Source organism: Homarus americanus, unplaced genomic scaffold (genome assembly GCF_018991925.1).
Source record: "Homarus americanus isolate GMGI-L3 unplaced genomic scaffold, GMGI_Hamer_2.0 scaffold48220, whole genome shotgun sequence".
NCBI classification, from domain to species: Eukaryota; Metazoa; Arthropoda; class Malacostraca; order Decapoda; family Nephropidae; genus Homarus; species Homarus americanus.
The window spans coordinates 3,991,589-4,005,657 of NW_024755060.1; the positions used below are offsets into that span (position 1 = coordinate 3,991,589).

The 14,069-nt window shown below is 39.4% G+C and overlaps 1 pseudogene; it reads left to right on the plus strand.

The window, feature by feature from the left end:
- The first annotated feature begins 1,310 nt into the window (after positions 1–1,310).
- The window catches only part of LOC121856325, a 35,201-nt pseudogene continuing 22,442 nt past the window's right edge, over positions 1,311–14,069 (plus strand).

Genomic DNA, 14,069 nt, shown 5'->3' on the forward strand with positions numbered 1-14,069 from the left:
ATACATATATTGTTTCTCATTATTGATCTATTTTTTTTATTGTTCATTATTATTATTATTATTATTATTATTATTATTATTATTATTATTATTATTATATTACATTTTCGCCCCCCAGACTCCGATGTGGGTCAGTGACCTGTGCCCGGGTCGGCTAATCCCCGTAAAAAAAATAATTGAAAAACGGAAATCCCTCTAATGAAGACCCTGGGTGAATCGAACCAAAACAAAGAATAAACACTGCCTAAACATTTTGAAACACTCGGTGGGCATAAGATTACATTAGCCAGACGATTTCCTTTAGCTTAAAGAATACTCTCAATTGCTTTTTTCTTGAATAATATTGGAAATGATAATAAGACTATAAAAATCAGATAAATATCGAGAAAATTCCGAAAGTCTTTGAGGTTGTAGGCGAGCGAAGCGACTCATTGACACCATCATGCTAAACCTTATCCGGAAAATGAAACAATGAGGAAACAATAAAATAATCCCTCAGAATATTAAGAAAATCTCGAAAATACATCCATAATGTCCTTAAAAATATAAGACTTATGCCCAACATCCATCCCTGAAGATAACACTAGCGGTACAGTGACAGACCGGAGAACAGTCATAATACAACACAAACTCCTGGAAGTATTCGTTAAGCGGCGGCCACATTGACCAGCCGACATCATGAAGACCACCAACCCGCTCCTGGGCCCAAAACCTCCCAAAGTGACTTATAGAACAGCGAGACAATAAGAACAACGCGGCACAAAGTCCTCAAAATAGTGTGGGTAAGCGACGGCCGCGTTGACCACCGACGTCATCGCCGTGAGCCGACAGCTCCACGTAGCCACAATTAATGTCGGCCAGCACGGAGTCCGTCGGTCAGGCGGCGGCGGCGGTCTGTGACGTCACAGCGAAAGAATGATAAACACGGATCACAATCTCTGATATTCTTACGGTGACATTTGTTCTCTTAAAGACGGGTAAAAGAAGACATCTAGTTACTGCAGTCTCGACTTCTTTATGACGATAACTTGGTGATATCTTTCTGTCGTAAGTGAGCCAGATGGAGGCGTTCTCACATCTCCAGTTATCTTAAGAACCTTTGAGAATCCAGGACTGAGGCGACAAGAGACGCTATTTTCCGCTATGGGAATCGACCACATATTCACCGCTCGTTATCACGTTCTACTTCCCTAATTAACTTAAAAACGCGGACACTGCCAAGCCGTGTTGGTGACGTCACGAGGAAGAATGATGAACAAAGGGGCTGAGATACACTACGGGGAACGACCAAACATTCACTGGCCGCAGACATGTTCTTCTTCCCTAATTTACAAGACAAGTTGTTCGGCGGTGTCGGTGAAGTTGCGGGCAGTGATGAACACGGAGGACAAGAGACGCCGTTCTTCCGCGACAAGAAACGAGTAAATACTGTAGCCGCAGACACGTCCTTCTTCCCTAACTTATCTTACCACGACTCTGAGGAAGATGTTGATGACGTCACGAGAGAGAGGTGTACGCGGGTGACAAAGGGCCGTCGCTGTTCACCTCCGGGATACAGTAATACATTTGTTGTTCTTCGTCAGGGACTTCCCCACCTCACCCCGTGCTCAGCTCTCGGTTCATTATGTCATGCGCTAATATTCCTCTCAATTCAAATAAAAAATAAAAATATATGCAATAATTTATTTTTTCACGGGACTAAAATTTTGCTACATTCCATTTCTCCCGACATTTGTAAATTTGTCTTATAATTTAGGTCCTACGGTATATTATTTATAACTCGTAACCCATTTTAATAAGAACTTACAAATTCATGTAATAATTTAGGTCCCATAATGTAGAGTTTACAACCTCGCATTAGTGTTGTTCTTATAAGCTGTTTAATAATTCCGGCACATTTTAACGGTACTATACAAAGGGGGGGTTATAATGTATCTACCATAATCTATTACTTTACTACCTGTCTACACCGCTAATTTAATAACACGTACAATAATTTACCCTATACAAGAAATTCATAATGGGTGTGATAATAATTCAACCACCAATTTCCATAGTTAACTCCCTCCCTATAATCTGTGTGATAATTTTGGTCCCATTTTTAACCGGGTTATAGAATATATGAAACAAATTATTTTCACACCATGTTCGATAGTTTCACCCAGTGCGTTGTGACAGATACACTGCGTGGAAAATAGTATACGTCACTTAACTTACATAGCCCCCCTGATATACATGTGTTAGTGCTGTACTGTGAGGGATTATGTATAGGTTTATGTATTATCTAAAGTATACATAGTTCAAAATAATTTCATACGGTCTTTTACTGTATACTGTAATCTGAAGCCCAATGACAAATATAACTATTTTCAACAATGAACCTATTATTATTATTATTACTATTATTATTATTATTACTATTACTATTACTATTATTATTATTATTATTATTATTATTACCATTATCATTTTCATTAGCATTATAAACTCATTTCTTTATTAATGTATTTGCAATTTATTTATAAGATTTTTTTTACCCGAAAACACATAAATCGCTTTTTATTCTTTCATCACTCAGTGTTTTGCGAGAGTTCTTACCTAATACGTGACCATCACAACTCCCTTACCGCTTGACACCAATAATTACGTGTAAATATTTGGGTTGCCATTTTCACCAAGCAAAAAAGTAACATTTGTAAAGTCTATCAAAATAAACGTATATTAATTCGGCTTAATAATTCATACTCATGATATTTATTTGTTTAGTTATTAATTTATTTCAAAGTTTTATTAATTTCCACGGCAAAACCACCGCCGGTAATAATAATAATAATAATAATAATAATAATAATAATAATAATAATAATAATAAAACACTGCTGCTACTACTATTAAGATAAATAAAATAACGACGAGAAGACACTAATGCCATGACAAGATAAAGATGTTTAATAAGGCAAAATTCAATAATTGACTTGAAAACATAATATAGAATGAAAATATAGAATAAGGAGAAATATACAATAAACAACGCATAGCAAACGCCAACAGTTGAACCTATAATGCGTATAATGTTTAAATCTCCAACAATATCCAACAGTTGAATCTATAATGCGTATAATGTTAAAATCTCCAACAATCTCCAACAGTTGAATCTATAATGCGTATAATATTAAAATCTCCAACAACTAAATGTAGGCTATATCATATTACTGTAAAAAAAATTAAACCTCAGTGATCGTTAGTATTAAAAGACCGCCAGTGTAGGCAGAAGGCGGGAGTAACTTGGCCAGGTCGGTCTTCCAGAAGCTCCTGATGGAAGGAAGGACATGAAACACTCAAGTGCTGTTGACCGCTCACCTTGGAGTAGTGTCTATGGTATAATTCGAGTCATTAACGCTGATTACCTACGATGAAACAACACAGACAGGACCCCCGTAAAAACCCACACAGATCGTCCAAAACCCCAGAGTTCACCCAAAAACCCACGAAAATACCAAAAAATTCCCCCGCCAACCCAAACAATTCCCTAAAATCACCCCCATAGCCCCAACAACACGCGGAAATACCTAAAATTCCCCACCAACGCAAATAATTCCCCAAAATCTCCCCATCGTGCCTAAAACACATGGAAATCCCCCCAAAACACAGGGAAACTGACCCCTTCCCCAAAAAACACTATACACGTATATATATAAATTATCCTAAAACAGATATCGGTCATAAAAATATTAAAATCCCGAAAGGGGAATAAAAAACCTGGACCCAAAACAGTGAAACCCGCGGATATCGCCCCAAAAACATCACCTATACATCAGCATCCAATCATCACCGGAGACACAGCAACCTCACGGGGAAATATTTATCCACGGAAAATCGCCTAAAAACCCATTGCGATTAAGAAAAAAAAATAGAGGTCGCTCGATAGGCAGGAATATCGCCCCAGCCCGCTTTGTATTAATTAAAACTAAACGAAAATCGCCAAAATTTACGGCGATCGCTCACTCATCAACGAAAGTCGCCTGAAGGTTATAAACATCGCCCAAGCCCCGAGGAGATCGCCCAAGACCACACGGAGATCGCCCCCAGACCACACGGAGATCGCCCCCAGACCACACGGAGATCTCCACCCAGACCACACGGAGATTTCCACCCAGACCACACAGAGATCCCCCTTCAAACCACACGGAGGTCGCCCCCCAGACCACACGGAGATCTCCACCCAGACCACACGGAGATCGCCCCTCAGACCACACGGAGATCACCCAAGACGTATAGGCCAAACCCCGACTCACAAAACTCAGCAACAAAGAGACTCAAATGCCCCGTCAATAATCCCGCCAGCAGGACTCTATCTATATACTTTGACGTAATTTATCCCTGATGAACGAGTCCATAAATTCAATACATCTTAAATTAGTCTGGAAATGTGTTACGAGGCAATGTGTAATTAATAATGGTGATGGCTGGATATCGAATACTTCATTAACGTTGTAACTCTCACTTTAGGACCTTTTAGTAACGTATAACTCTCGATTCCTAAACTCGTTAATGATATGACCTCTGAACCTCAATGTCGAGAATCCCTTAAATAATTAAATGGGAAAATAATCCACTAGTCACACAAAATCCATCCATCCGTCCGTCCGTCCGTCCGTCCGTTCTCCCTCCGATGAAATTACGTGTCTATTATTTTTTCTTCTCCCCATTGGCGTCTGTGGTATAAACTGGTACTCAGAACACACCCTCAAACTCACTGCCCGAGATGAGGTTTCGGTGTAAATTGGCATACAATATACATCTCGAAATTCACTGGCTTATAAATAGTTACTAATGATACACTTGCTGAGAAGATATTCCCTGTAAATTGGTTGGCAATATGTAGCCTGAAATTCACTGACCTGTAAATAGGAATGGACGATACACCCTGATCTTCTCCTGATGACTAATTATTCTTGGTAAATTGGTTCACAATCTACACCTCGAAATTCATTGGACTGTAAATCGGAACGAAAGATAGACTCCGGAGTTCACAAGCTGAGAAGATTTTCGCTGTAAATTGGAGTCCAAGATAAACCTTTGAGATCACCGACTCACAGTAAAAGTCGGGGGGGGGGGGATACAACTTGAAATTCAGTGGCTACGAAGATTTCAGTGTATGTGTGTGTGTGTGTGTCCTCCGTGATACACAAAGCCCTTTATATGAAGTATGTGTTATACTCTGGGGTATTTCATGACGCATTAACCGCAGTTGCTGTATCTTGTATCAACTGTACTGTAAAAATCCTTAATGATACAATATGTTTATTATCTGAAGGAACACATTACTATTCCTCTACGTGTGTTTTATTGAAGAACTTAACCTCCATAAAGTTAAATACTTATGTGGTTCTCTATGATCTGAATACAGCGCCAAGTGTCAATCTTTTGTATAGTTAAATATATACATGAAAAATTGCGCTATACTTCTGTTATATAATAAAACTGACAAATCTTCTAAAATACGAAGACCCAAAATACGAATAACTGGCCGCGTGTTTACATATATTGAATGAGAAATTTTAATTCAATTCATATTTCAAGATGGCCGTCGCGGTCACCACAAACCATGCCTCACCGACGCTATATTTACAATTATCGTCAATTCCTCGGCAATATTCGTATTTAATTAAATGTGATCGTTGGTTTTGCCGACAGAAATATGGCGGGGAATATTTTTTTTCTTTTTTTTTTTTACTAAACTAATGGCATTGGCGATTAATTCCCGACACATATCATTAGCAAACATTCCCCAAAACAGAAGCAGTAGAACCAAAAAAATTCCCTACAAATTACATATGGCGGTGTCGAAAAATCGCAATCACAGTTTGATACAATTTAGGGAGAAAAAAATTCCCCTACATAGACAGAAGTAGTAAAAATAAACCATTACTCAGATAGATAAAAGGCTCGTAAAAAATAACTTCCCTATACTTCCATACAACGGCGGGAAAAGTCTGTAGAGGAAATTATAGTTTAGCGGCAACGAAAAATCCCCAACAATTAGATAGAGCGGTGGTGAAAACATTCCAAACATACATCCAGTATTAGCGTGAACAACATCCCCTATCACCGCCATTTTGTATATTCAATTGACTTTGTTGTCATGAGCCAAACTAGTCCACACCGTGTCTTAATTCTCATACTAAATCCACAGCGATGGTTATATTATACTAGGGTTAGGTTAGGTTAGGTTAAGGTCAGATTAGGTTAACGTCAAATTAGGTTAATGGCAGATTAGGTTATGCTTGCGGTATGATAGGTTATGTTAGGGGTAGGGTAGGTTAAGGACAAGGTTAGTTTATGTTAGTGGTAGTTTAAGTTAAGGTCAGATTAGGTTAACGTCAGATTAGGTTAATGGCAGATTAGGTTATGCTTGCAGGCATGATAGGTTATGTTAGGGGTAGGGTAGGTTAAGGACAAGGTTAGTTTATGTCAGTGGTAGTTTAAGTTAAGGTCAGATTAGGTTAACGTCAGATTAGGTTAAGGGTAGATTAGGTAATTTTTTGCGGCATATCAGCAGGTTATATTAGGGAGTATATTAGTTTAGTGATGTATTAGGTAAAAATTTGAGGCAGGTTAGATTAGGTTTACCGAAGCTTCGAATCGAGGCTCGGGTGTTTAATGAATCCCCGTTAGTACATCTTCCACACAGTTGTATTTCCTGACAGTAACAAAGATTCTTAATAACGTCAGCGGGTCAGTGACAGATTCATACCGGTACAACTCGCATTAATTATTGTCAGACTGTCCGGATCAAGTAGTAATGTACAGTAGTTCGGTCAATTGAAATTTAACCTCTATTTGCTCAATCGAATAAGTGGCTTTGGTAGTTTATTAATAACCTACCAATGTTAAGTTGTTGTCATTTGACCTCCAGTATTTGCTCTATCTCAAAAAATATTAAGCGGCGCTATTACTAAGAATTACTAATATCATCTCTTTTCAATATACATGTCCAAAATGGCATGAAACTCAAGACGAGAGCCACCTAACTAGAGACGTCACAGCATCAGTATAAGTTCACACCTGAGCGGCAACTTATAAAGACGACTAAACCTACGGCCTTGGTTCTGTTAACATTAAACCACGAACCACGTACAGTACATAACATACAGTAGGTGCGTGTACGCCTGAGCGATGTATTTGTAGGTAAAGTATAAGTACCGTGTATTTGTAGGTAAAGTATAAGTACCGTGTATTTGTAGGTAAAGTATAATTACCGTGTATTTGTAGGTAAAGTATAAGTACCGTGTATTTGTAGGTAAAGTATAAGTACCGTGTATTTGTAGGTAAAGTATAAGTACCGTGTATTTGTGGGTAAAGTATAAGTACCGTGTATTTGTAGGTAAGGTATAAGTACCGTGTATTTGCAGGTAAAGTATAAGTACCGTGTATTTGTAATTCAAAACTCATTACCTTGGTATATATATATATAATATAAATGTTATCGGTGTGGCGTAATTTTAATACAAAATAATCGAGACAGTGTATATGTAAAATAGTTATCAGTGTGGCGTATATACAATACCATCATTATCGGGAATGTAAATTTGCAATATTATCATAATGGTTGGAATAGTTGCCAAATAATTGTTATACAGTAGATATGATGTATTTAGAATATAGAATTAAATAACCTGTACAGTATTATCGGATCGGAACAGTGTATTTGCTATATAATCCTTATCGGGATGGAGTATTTGCTATGTTATCACTATGGGAACTATATTTACAATACAATAATTATCGGGACGGTTATATTTGCACTAAATATAATATCAAAACCCTACATTACAGTGTTGCTAGTATCGGGACGAAGTATTTGCAATAGCCTTATCATCGGGATATTGTATTTGCATTTAACACATTAACGGAACGTCGCATTTGCAATAAACGTATTATCGGGACGCTGAATTTACACTTACACATACTTGTTATCGGGGACACTGAGTTTACACTTAACTACACTAACTATCGGGCCATTGAATTTACACCCAAAACACATTACCGGGACTGTGCATTACCGCTCAAATTATTACCGGGACTGTGCATTACCGCTCAAATTATTACCGGGAAGTTGTAAGCCACTCACTCAACTTACCATCACAACCGAGTGTTTTCCGTGAACTATTGTCCCCATTAACCAATCAGAACCCTTAATTATGCAGTAACCTTAAGGGCACACACCAGCCAGGGATTGTTTTCATTATAGTACTGTATTATGAACACAATTTTGCGGCCAAGAGGAAAATTATGTAAATATTAACCTGATAATAATATAAAGGTAATTCGGTATACGGCTAGGAATATTAATTAACATTTTCACTATATTGCGCCTAAGACCTCTCGGTTTTGGCGAGATAACCTAACCTAACCTAACCTAAACTTAACCGAACCGAACCTAACCTAACCTAACCTGAACTTAACCTAACCTAATCTAACCTAACCTAAACTTAACCGAACCGAACCTAACCTAACCTAAACTTAACCGAACCTAACTTTAACCGAACCTAATCTAACCTAACCTAACCTAAACTTAACCGAACCTAACTTTAACCTAATCTAACCTAACCATAACCTAATCCAACCTGACTTAACCTAACCAAGACGCCTCAAGTCATACATAATAATTATACGCTATGGGAAATATTCACCTTGACCGTTCTGTAATGGACGTCTCGTATAATCACAATAAAACAAACCATAGTCCTGTTTTAAAGCGCCAGACATCATTTACCTCCCGGCCTGAGACACCGCTGCCAATACCTTATCGAGAAGAGAAACATTTGACGATCTTACATCCTGTTCACTACCTTATATTGGCCACAAATCTATCCGTCACCTTTTTACACCTTTCGACACCTGTTCTGCTCATTACCTTAGGTGGAATATTTGTCTTAATCATGAATCTTTCCCTCAATCATTACCTATGGACGCCTTATACCTAATCCATGCGGTAATTCTTCTCTATTTGTGTTTAGTTATATGTCGAGGTTTCATTTCCGCTTATCTCCGTTACTAAACATATATAGTCATTTACTCTCACCTAAAATAATTCCCTGCTTCCCTATAATATATTGGTTACTTACTATCCTCACCTGTACGCCATCCACTCCCTTACCGTCCTTAGTATCCCTATAATACACAAGTTACTATCCTCCACTGTACTCCATCCACTCCCTCGGCGTCCCTGCCTATCTCCTCCCTCTGTCTTCCCAGCATTTCCACCCGAGCGAGACCTGTCGTGGTCACACATAACGGCCGGGAAAATTTATGACACATCAGGTCATTTTCGGGTTAAACCCCTTGTCACCCTGGGGTTGTGGCCAGCGTCCAGATGAAGGGTGTTACCTAGCACCCGTCTGCCGTAGCCCTGCCCCGCTACAGGTAAATTTACGAGGTCTGGGACTACTACAAGGGCATCTAGGTGAAGGGTGTTACGTAGCACCCGTCTGCCGTAGCCCTGCCCCGCTACAGGTAAATTTACGAGGTCTGGGACTACTACAAGGGCATCTAGGTGAAGGGTGTTACCTAGCACCCGCCTGCCGTAGCCCTGCCCCGCTACAGGTAAATTTACGACAACTGAGACTACTACAAGGACATCTAGTACCCGCCTGCTGTAGTCTTGTTCCGCTATGGGTCACCTCACGAGGCCTGGGACTACAACATGAGAAGTCAGGTGTGTGGTCCTATTGCAGACGAGCCAAGTGAGAAATATTGGTCACCAAATACCTAGTTGGAATAAACCACACGTGACTTACTGCAACAAACTCTTATTTAGTTTGTTATCGGCGTTTTGAAGTACACGGGTTGAGAGAGACTACTAACGTAAACACGGCAACAAGAGTGAAATAAAACATAGGAGAATTTTGTAATATATTTTAACCCATGTCACCCAAATCATAGCCCCCTCCATGTCCCACCATCACATCCACCTTTCATCATCGCGTGTCCTACCTCCTATGTCACCGTCACATGACCCACCTCCCATATCACCGTCACTTGACCCACCTCCCATATCACCGCCACATGTCCCACCTCCCATATCACCGCCACATGTCCCACCCATATCACCGCCACATGTCCCACCTCCCATATCACCACATGACCCACCCCATATCACCGCCATGTCCCACCTCCCATATCACCGCCACATGTCCCACCTCCCATATCACCGCCACATGTCCCACCTCCTATATTATCACCACCACATGACCCACCTCCCATATCACCGCCATGTCCCACCTCCCATATCACCGCCACATGTCCCACCTCCCATATCACCGCCACATGTCCCACCTCCCATATCACCGCCACATGTCCCACCTCCCATATCACCGCCACATGTCACCTCCCATATCACCGCCATGTCCCACCTCCTATCACGCCACATGTCCCACCTCCCATATCACCGCCACATGTCCCACCATCCCATATCACCGCCACATGTCCCACCTCCCATATCACCGCCACATGTCCACCTCCCATATCACCGCCATGTCCCACCTCCCACCTCCCATATCACCACCACATGTCCCACCTCCCATATCACCGCCACATGTCCCACCTCCCATATCACCGCCACATGTCCCACCTCCCATATCACCGCCACATGTCCCACCTCCCATATCACCGCCACATGTCCCACCTCCCACACTGGTACAAGGCTCCCACACCACCAGTGCCCAGATGCTCAGGGGAAACATCAGTAGTGTAAGTACATAAAGTACACACACTACAGCAAACAATATACACAACACATTATGTACAGAGCGCCTCAAGGTATGTGACTTTGAAACAACTTGAAGGAAGTTTTTGTATGGCTATATAATGCAAGAGGCTGCGGTAACTCAGTGGATACAGCGCTCATTTCCTCTCCCAAGAGAAGCTGGTTGGCAACCCTAGTAGACCCATCTGTTACAATTGGTGAAATTAAGGCGGTCAAGTGCAATACCTTGTGCAATCATGGTTTAGTAGTCAGTCAATTGTATTCTCAGTTTTCAAGCCTATGGGACCCACTTTTATAATGCAAATTTACACATTACAAATGAATTAGCGTTCTCTTTTTTTTCACCGTTAACTACATCCTGTCGTGTTAAAATCACCTGAGTTACTTTCCTGACTTATGAATCTCAACGTTAATATCTATTTTACCTGAGTGTGGGTCAGCCTGTACATCTGTTTTACCTGAGTGTGGGTCAGCCTGTACACCTGTGACTGGGAACAAAGGCCCACACTTGGTTTTTGCTTACTGAGACACGTTATTTTACGATCAATAATTATTCCCACTTAGTCCCAAGGTTGGAAATAATGTGTATCTATATTATTTACTTTACGTCTTAAACATTATAGCCCTAACCTTCCTAGAGCCTGGTGTGGGTCATCACTTACGCCAGCTCCCTGATGCTCGGCTAGTAGACCCTTTACCTGTACTAGCTGAGGTAGTAAATTACAGTAAATATGATGCTGCATTAATTAGTTTACCTGCTGATGCATTAATTACAGTATACACGATGATGCATCAACTACAGTAAACCTGCTGATGCATTAATTACAGCATACACGCTGCTGCATTAATTAGTTTACCTGCTGATGCATATTTACAATAAATATACCATTGCAGTATGGCACAGTATACCCGCTGAAGCATATATCATAGTACTGTATGCCTGCCTGCCAATGCAGTAAATTACGGCATAGTATGCAGTACTTGATGTAACAATTACTGTATACATATATACCTGCTGGTGCAGTAAGTCCCTCAGTTCACAACACACCCGCTGAAGCCGCTGTAGAGGCCAACAGTCGGGAAAGTGTTATAAAGACTTTTTTCAGTGGCTTGGCTTCAGGCGCAGACCGCTGACCCAGTGCTCCCTCTACTACATAACCCAACACAATAAAATGTAAGAAGGGAAATTAACAAACTGACGCTACGTACTGGACACCACTGCTGGTAACACGGTTCTCGAATAATCCTACGTTAAAATCCGGAACTACTGCGATAGCTGAAGGTACAGTACTCGTTAAAATCCAAATGAATTAAAACGACAAAAATGTATAATACTAAACCTCCTTCACTGATTGGTTATTATGTACTGTATATGAGGAAACAGAACAACACTTTTGTTTCACGATGATTTAATCTGAAGCGTTAACAAGCCTGGGATTTACTAACGAGATTTGGGTCAATGTCTGTCTTACAAATTATTAAACAAGATGTCCGTATTAAAAATATTATTTCGAGTAAAATATAATAGCCTTAAAAAATTCTCCATTTTCTAAGTTGCAGCGAATGTCAACCCTGAAACGAGGTGATTAATTAACAAAGTCAACATTTATTCTCGTCCCGTCACCAGACCATCACAGCACTAATACAACATGATAACATCAGTACGATATATAGTTCACAACGTTTCATATTACGGTGTCGTATAACGAAGGTGATGGGGCGGTCTCACACGAAAAAAAATCCAACTTACCAGGGGTTAGGTTAGGTATTCCTGCTTAAACTGCGCAAACAAATACCTAGTTTACCAAGGTATTTTTCTGCACAGTGGGATTGCAGAGTTAACAAATACTCACTTTCGCGTTCCCCGACAAGTTAGGACATTTTCGTTACACAGGTCCACATCTCATTAGCAAACCGAGCAGCAAAAAAGAGTTGGTGTTTAAATCCGCTATCAATTCAACAGGATATTATTATTAGCTTTCAGAATAGTCCATAGTGCACCAGTGTTCATCTTGTAATTTCCACACTTTAAGAATCACGCGTGTAAGATTGTGGTCAATGTCCTCTATATCTAACCTAACCTAACCCAACCCAACCCAACCCAACCCAACCCCAACCCAACCCAACCAAACCCAACCAACCCAACCAAACCCAACCCAAACCAAACCCAACCCAACCCAACCCAACCCAACCAAACCCAACCAAGCATACACTTACGTACACCCACAATAAAATCCAAGAAAGACAAGCTTCCAATGGTCATATTTATCGCATATAATAATCACCAAGACGATCCATAAATCAGCTATATATCTTAGGGATCAAAAGTCCAGGTAACAGCTCTGTATAATGATCCATCTGGCGTGAATAGACACATGATCCCCCGAGAACAGTTAAATATTACTACTATGTTTGTTTACATCTCGGAGTTCTACCTGACTACTGAAGGAGATCGTTGATGTTATAGTATTAATTCATATACACAGAAACACGAGTAAATTATTACATATTACACAAATAACATCATTATCCACTAACGACTTCAACATCGTTTGCATTATTCGTTATACATTTCAATGAGTTATATGACCATTATACACACAAGGAAAATATTACAAACTCAACTTTATCCACCTGACGTCATTCATTACGCATTTTAATTTATATAGTCACTAACTACGCCATCGGGGAACAGTACAAGCAGAAGCGTATTCAGTGAAAGATTTATTCAATGACTAGTTTATATAGTAAGCATACACACTGTGAGGGAAACAATACAAACTGATGTGTATAAAAAACATTATTCATTATACATTTTCATGATTTATAATACGATTACAGTTACGATAATCCTTTCGGCTTCTCTCATCAATTTTGTGAGGCTAACTTTTTTTAAGGTTACTGTGAAATATTAGTAATATGAGCCATCATAATTCCTCTATAAAACATATGTATTACCGGCATTAATATTAATGATTTATTGTGTACCTTTATTTATTACTGCCCTTGTTATCACCAATAATAATAATGATAATAATAATAATAATAATAATAATAATAATAATAATAATAATGATAATGATAATAATAATAATAATAATAATAATAATAACAATAATAATAATAAATCATTACTTTTCCTCATAAACATTAACATAATAATAATAAAAGGTTTAATATTATAATAAAAATTCCATTGTTAAGTAGCATCATAATTAACACTTATGACCATTACGTATTGAAGCAAAACACTAAGTACATCCAGCTGGGTTTCTTAACGATGCAATTAATGATTCAA